A 7,475-nucleotide genomic window follows, 5' to 3' on the forward strand; every position below is an offset into this window, starting at 1 on the left:
AAACATTTTTGCTTCTCAGTTGTGAAAAATTAAAAATCCCTTCCAGTTTTTTTTAAGACAGTGAAATATTCTACTTTTTTAACTAATTTTATCAAAGGTTAGTTCTTAGTATATGTGGTTTGGAGGTTCTCATACTTTTCTAAGTTGCACATTGCACTGTTACTGTCCTCGCCAATGAATAGGAAACCAGTTTCTATGTGTGCACAGACATCATTCAGCCAGTTAAACATCCAGGTGGTGTAACAACAAGCAAAACACTTGAAAAAAGTAGAACTTTTTGTTTGTTTTTTTTTTTGTTTTTTTTAGGTGATTATAGCGTAAATATTTCTGAAAAAATGATTTGAAGGGATTCAGATATTATGAACAGTTTTCAATTCTTATGGGGAGTTTTAAGGAGCTTGTTTCAATTTTAACCAAATTTTGCAGCACACTGTTTTTGGCCAGAAATGTCTTCTGCTACTGCGCCTAAGCAGTAATCACATTTGTTACGTCTGGGTTATCTCACTAGATGAGTATGAATCCTCTGACCTTTACTGTCATCATCTCTGAATCTAGACGAACCCGTCCAGGACATTTTGGGGTTACATGTTGGGACACGATGTGCCTCTCATTCTGAAAACACTAGCACAGAAGTATCCTCCACTTCAGAGCCTGTAAGAGTGCAAAGTTGCACTGAAGCATGTCTGTGCCCCCCCCCACCACCACCACCACCAAAAACAGGTGGGTGGCATGAGTACTAATACCTGTGATGCATGGCATCCAAATTGTGCTGCTTCTCATGATTGCCACTGCCACAGCTATTCAGCCACCTCTCCTCGCTTAAGCTGCAGTCAAGTTCAAAGTAATTCGACAAAATATCAGTGGGTGGGTAAAGAAACTGTGCACAGCTGAAGAAAATGTCACTTTACTGGCATCAAATAGACTGTCCTCCTGTGAAGGCTGCTTCCTTCTAATTGTTGAGGAATGCACACTGCCAGTCAATAATGATGCTTCTAGAAACAGTGTATGTGTTAAATTGGCTAATCAATAGTTTCTAACTTTTCTTTAAGTCACTACAGAAATAATAATGATGATAATAATAGTACAAAATAAAATTATTTGATGAGATAAAGCTCCAAAAATAAAGCATTACTTGGACATTACTTTTATTTTTATTGCATGAAAGGACGAAAGCATGATGGTGAAATGCAAAACTGTGTCTTTGCAAACATCCACACAGACGGGATGCTAACACAAAGCTAGCGAAGAACCCAGGATGATGTTAAAGCCAAGTGCATGCTGACCCCAGCCCAGCAGCCAGATCAGAAACTTCAACAGGTAACAAAGGCAGTGATGAGCAGTCAGGCTTGCAGTAATGTTGCCTCCATTTCTACTTGTTGAATCAATGTGACGATCACTTTAAAGTCTCTTTGGGCTGGTTTTCAACTTTGTGTCGACAGCTTTGCGTTCACATGTGAAAACTTTAAAAAAAAAAAAGATTGAATGTGTGTCTGTAGCCTGAGGTTTATATTATTTTGGATTTCAGTTCATTTTACAGAGTAATACAAAAGTAATGTAACCAAATTCTCCGGCTAGTCAATAAGTAACGTACAAATTAGGTTTAAATCCTTTTATGCATAATTAATGATGTTTGTATGATAAGCTGCTTGGAGTGACAAATGGTGACATTTCATCTTGTTCTGCATTTGGTTGTTCTAAAAGACACTAAGGCCTCAGCCATACAGACCTCGAGACCAGTCAGTGACCCCATGGCAACCTGCAGTTGCTACAGAAAACCTCCATCACCGCAAGCAGCTGGTGATGGAGGTTGCTGGCAGTCACAAGGTGAAATTGTTTGCAAAGAGGGTGTTGCACCAAAAACCTCCTTGTGATTGCTTTGTTCACGAGCAGATTGCCACAGTTGCCCATAATTTGCATAGAAGTTTGTCTGGAAACACTCACCAGCTACTTGCTGAGTGGCAGTGCAACCTGATAAAGTAAAACGCACACCAGAAACAGAGAATGTTCGCCTTTAAAGTTAAAGTTGTGCTTTGCTGCAGCCAATGTGTTTCAAAAGGCACAACTTTTCCTTTGAAGGCAAAGGGTCTCTGTTTCCAGTTTATGTTGCATCTTTCACAGTTTTACTACTGCTTTACAGTAAATACCAAAGTAATCACAAAGAGGTTTTCAGTGCAACACCGTGCACGTCTTTGTGTTGAATTTCACCTACCAATTGCGAGTGACCTCCGGCAACCACTTGCCAAACAGGAAAGGAAATACATGTTTGTACCTGGTGACCTGTGGTTGCCAGGGGTCACTTACCAGTCTGTAGGCTTGTTTTGCGTATGGCCTGAGGGGTTGACTCAGAATTTTTCTTTTCTTTTTTTTTAATTAGCCAATATTAGCATTAAATTTAATATCACATGGAACTAAAGTTGCATCTTGCTAGCAGAGCTTGTAGCTGACATCTCCTCAGCTCCACCCACTTGCCCAAATAAAACCTTATTGATTCTTTTTTTCTTGTTCTAAAATTCTTACACCTCCCTGTCTTAAGGTGGTGATGTTGGTGGGGGACTTAAAAAAGTTAAACAAATGATTTGTGTAGCTACCAGGTGTGAAAATATGGATAGTTCTCATTTTTGTAATAATCTGGGTGAGCCATCGCTGTCATTACTCACCTGTTCACCGGGCTCACTCTGTTTGTTCCCACCTCTGCACGCCTGTTGTGACCTGTTGCCTTTCTCACCTGCTACACTTCATTTGACCATTTGTATATTTGTGTGTATATTGCTGACATTTTTCCTGTTGATTTTTGTCACTGTCCAGCCTGCCTTGTCCATGTTTGTCCACCCATGACAGCCTACCACCTGCCTTGTGTTCTATATGTAGGTTTCTGCTGTCAGGTTTTCATTAAATTTTTTTATTCAGTGGGTCCTGTAAGGAAAAGAAACCATATCCAATTTTTTATTAATACCTCACTATGTTCAACAGTGTAGGAAACAATGGTGTAAGATGTTGATACAATTTTTTAGTGTAATATATTTTTAGAATTTACATTTATTCTGTATGTTGAGTCACCATCAGGTGACTCAGTTTTGTTCAGTCACTCCAAGCAATGCCATCTCTGTGCACCTTCAGCACTGCCAGGATAAGCCAGTAGATAACAGTCTTAAGCCTCTATCTTCATAACCTGAAATCTGATCACTGCGATACGACACGGATAACTCCCACTTGTTTGTTTTGCTTATCTACAGGATTAAATACACCCATTGGGAAAGATCTACTTTTCCATTACCAGGTGGAAAGGGGAAGAGAACAGAGAGCTTTTTTTAGAGACATCTCTACAAATGGCTGTCATTTATCTTATGATAAATTCATGAATGAACAAATTGTTTTCCTTGGCTCAATTAGTCCTCATCTGACTGTAAAACACATTAAGTCAGAGTCATGTGAAAATCCTGCATGCTTGTCAAATAACAAGCCCGAACCTACTGGGGAAAATAATACAGCAGCCCCTAAATACAATGACCTTCCATGTTTAGATCTAGATAAACACGATTTATGTGACATGTGTGAGTCTGTGTAGGACTGGCAGCTGTTCCTAAATTAAAAGCAAGTTGTTTTGTTCCTCCAATAAGTCAGCTCCTGCTCAGATGTTCTCAAGGAAGGATCTTGGAAGAATGTGCCTCCTAACTGGGATCCATCTTTAGCCAGCTGTTCCAGATGGTTCTCAACACCACACTGTAAACCCGGATAAGTTGAATCTACTTTAAAAAAACAAGGTAACTCGTTGCCTTAAATTTTTTAAGTAATGAAACAGTTCATTTAACTCAGCCTGTTAAGTAAGCACTACTCCATTTCCAATTGAACTAAATTGTATGTTCTAATTGACCAAACTTATCTTTTATAGTTCATGAAAAAAATAAAATGTCTTTTGATCAATCAATTCCCCTATCCTTTTCATGGTTGGTGGGGTGTCTGGAGCCTATCCCAGCTGACAAGGCAGTAAGATGCAGGGTACATGTAACCCGGTTAGAAAATGTGTTTGGTTTGGTTTAAAAGCGATTGTTCAAATCCAGTTAATATTAAATGTTTCAGTTAAAAACTGTTATTCATGTAATGAAAGGTTTAAATACATTTAATACTGTGATTTGTTTGTTTGGTTATCTTTTAAAAATGTGAAGTGTGACAAAGAACTGTTTGAACCAGCATTTATGGGGTTAATGCGTGAGTAAGAGAGGGCAGAGGGAGTGTCAAGAGTAAGAGAGGGAGAGAGAAGGAGAGGAGCGAAGAACGAGTGTGTCGGAACAGGACGGAAGCGAGTTTTAAGGCTAAGTACACAGAAGCGGGGATTCTTGTGTTTGTTGTGGGACTGTCTGCTCGACAATCTGTCGTTAGAGCACAAGTTCTTCCTGTTGCGAGGACGAGAGGGGTGGCCAATTCTTCTGTCAAAGACTGTGTATGACTGTGGCCCGTATGCTAATGTTAGCCCGAGCGTTAGCGCGTGTGCTACGGCTAAGCTAACGAGCTTGATAGCATTGAGTCAGCACACTACAAGTGTACAGACTGTTTGCGTATAGTTGGACTAACCCAGTTGAACTGTGCGAGAGGGGAAAGACTGTTTTCAGCCCGGGAACGGAGTAAATACCCTGCTCGAGGATTGACAGAGCCTCATCTGTACCTGTTCTGGAAGCGAGGTGAGCGAGGAGACGGTGGACTCTGCTGTGCCGGTGAGGTGAGAAGGATCTGCTTCAGAGCAATTACCTGACTGTTGGATTACAGACCAGCAACCAAAATACTAAGGTACCACCCATTTATTTTGGCTCATTAACGAGTGAAACGGCCATTGTGTTTTGGGCCTCCACGTACACTAGCCACGAACCAGGCCTGCAACGTTTTATTTGGGTTTAAGTAATTTTGAGTTTGCCGGCTTTAGGTGTGTGTGTATGTGGGCCCACATATGATATTGGTTGTGACTTTATACAAAGGGGTTCGAGTCAGTTAAATGTTGAAGACCGTTTAATGTAATTGTATTTGTTTTTTCTATCTTTTGATCAAAACTAATAGTTTTAAGTAAATCTGTTCATATTGTTTCTTAAAACTTGAGTGCCGTGAGTTTGTTTATAGCTTATAGATAAATAGAAACCATTTCATCTGAAAAGTGTGTTTACAGGTTTTTTGATTAAAACTCTTGGAGAGACAGAAACCCTTAAAGGTGAGTTTTAAAAAGTGTGTTTCGAAAGGTTTTATTGGTACTGTGTAACCTAAATCCAAGGCTTAAATTGACACTGACTTAATCAGGGTTAAAACATAGTGAATATAGCATAAGAACCCAAAAGCCCTACCCCTATTAATATTTCTATTTACGGGGAGCGCTACATAAAATGGAGGCACCGCTGGGATGAGTCTTGGATTTCTCAGCTAAACTAAGTCTAAGCTAAATTGCAAAGCTCACTTACAGATATTTATAAAATGGATAAAACTGAATTAGTGTCAGAGCTAAAGAGCTGGTGCCGTGGTGAGGGTGTCGATGAGACTCATGCGCTGATGACCTTCGTCCCAGAAGAAGTGGAGATCAGTGTCATTGAAGAAACCCTTCAAACTATCAAGTCACTTGGACGGGTGCGTGTCCGTGGGAGGAACTTTTGTGCTAGACTAAATTGTCGGATGGTCTTGTGCGAGAGTAGAGAGACTATTAAGGAAGGGAGTGTTCCTCCTGAAGTGGTCCCTAGTGATGGTGGAGAGGCATGGCCTATTATCATCATAAGAGAAGTGGAGGCAGCTGCTGATACGTTTAATAGTAAACTAAAGGGCTTGCTGCAGGCTGAAGGAAAAACAATGGAGGACCTAAAATCCTTATGCCCTAGTGCATCCCCGCCCACAAGCTCCACTGAATCTATCCTTCGTGTTGTTGGTGATTTGTTGGAGAAGACCACAAAACCAGCTGATGGTGGGAGCTATTGCCGACTACGCATGTTCTCAGGAGCTCTGCCAACCCCGCCAGGTGAGGAACCGTTTGACCATTGGCTAGAGCAAGCATGGATTATGGTGGAGGAGTCCGAGTGCTCTGACAGGGAGAAAAGACGCAGGCTGATGGGAAGCCTAAAAGGGCCCGCGCTAGAAATCATAAAAGCAGTGCGGCATGCCAACCCCGATGCCACCCCAAAAGAGTGTTTGGATGCCCTTGAAAGTGCGTTTGGAAGTGCGGAGTCTGGGGATGATCTCTATTTTGCCTTCCGATTGATGCAACAGCAACAAGGAGAGAAATTATCAGATTTCCTCAAACGTTTAGAGCGGCTACTAGCTAAGGTGATTCAAAAAGGAGGCCTCCCTGCTAGCGACATGGATAAAGCACGACTTGAGCAACTGCTAAGGGGTGCTATTGCCTCAGACTTAATGCTGATCCAGCTGCGATTGAGAGAAAGAAAAAAAGCACCACCAAACTTTCTGCAGCTTCTGACTGAGATTCGCACTGAAGAGGAGTACGAAGCATCCAGAAAGAAGCTCAGCACCTCAGTACACCAAGTACAGGCTAATCTTGAAGTGGACACAAAGCAAACTGAGATTCAGAAATTAAAGGCTGAAATCAAAGCACTTAAGTCAATGTTTGCATCAGTAGCAACCAAACCAGTTCACGTCAGAGATGAGTACACAGAGGCTACACCTGTAAGTACATCTTTTGGTCCAGAGAACAGGCCCAATGCAGAGCTGAATGCCTTAAAAAAACAAGTGAGACGATTGAAACAGAAAGCTAACAACAAGAAGTCAGAACATCCTGCTTTAGTTTCAGCCATGGAGATTTCTGGACCTGCTACACATGCTCAGAAAACACAGTCGAAAAGGTCAGAGGATAATTTCTGCTATCGCTGTGGAGAAAATGGACATTTTGCTACAAAGTGTCGAAACCCTGAAAATCAGGCCAAGGTCATCAAAAAGCTAATCCACGCTTTAAAGGTGACAAAAGGGAAAGGCGACATCCCCATTAGTGAAGTTAACTGTGGGGCAAAGAAAAGTGCTGTTACCACACTACAGCAGGTGGACATTCCTGAAGGTCTGATTGGCCCACCCAGTATAGTGCCTGTAAAAGTAAATGGAAATTCCTGTGATGCCTTGCTAGATAGTGGCTCTCAAGTCACCATCATCTTTGAGTCTTGGTATCAAACTCACCTGTCTGATGTCCCAATTCACCCAGTATCTGGTCTAGCCCTGTGGGGGCTAAGTGAATCAACACTCAGCTATCCTTACCGTGGGTATGTGGTGGTTGATTTCGAATATCCAGCAAAAATTTCTGGAGCCGACCAGACTGTTACAGTTCTTGCTCTTATTTGCCCCCAGCCTCGAACTGCAGATCAGACTCCTGTTATTGTGGGGACCAATGCCAGTCACATCAGACGTCTTGTGCAGCAATGCAGGGACAATGGCATTGACATCACCCAGACATTGGGCATACAAGCATCTTGTAAAGACACAGAGCTAATACTTCCTGGTATGGCGAC

This window comes from Archocentrus centrarchus, chromosome 14 (assembly GCF_007364275.1).
Source record: "Archocentrus centrarchus isolate MPI-CPG fArcCen1 chromosome 14, fArcCen1, whole genome shotgun sequence".
NCBI lineage: Eukaryota > Metazoa > Chordata > Actinopteri > Cichliformes > Cichlidae > Archocentrus > Archocentrus centrarchus.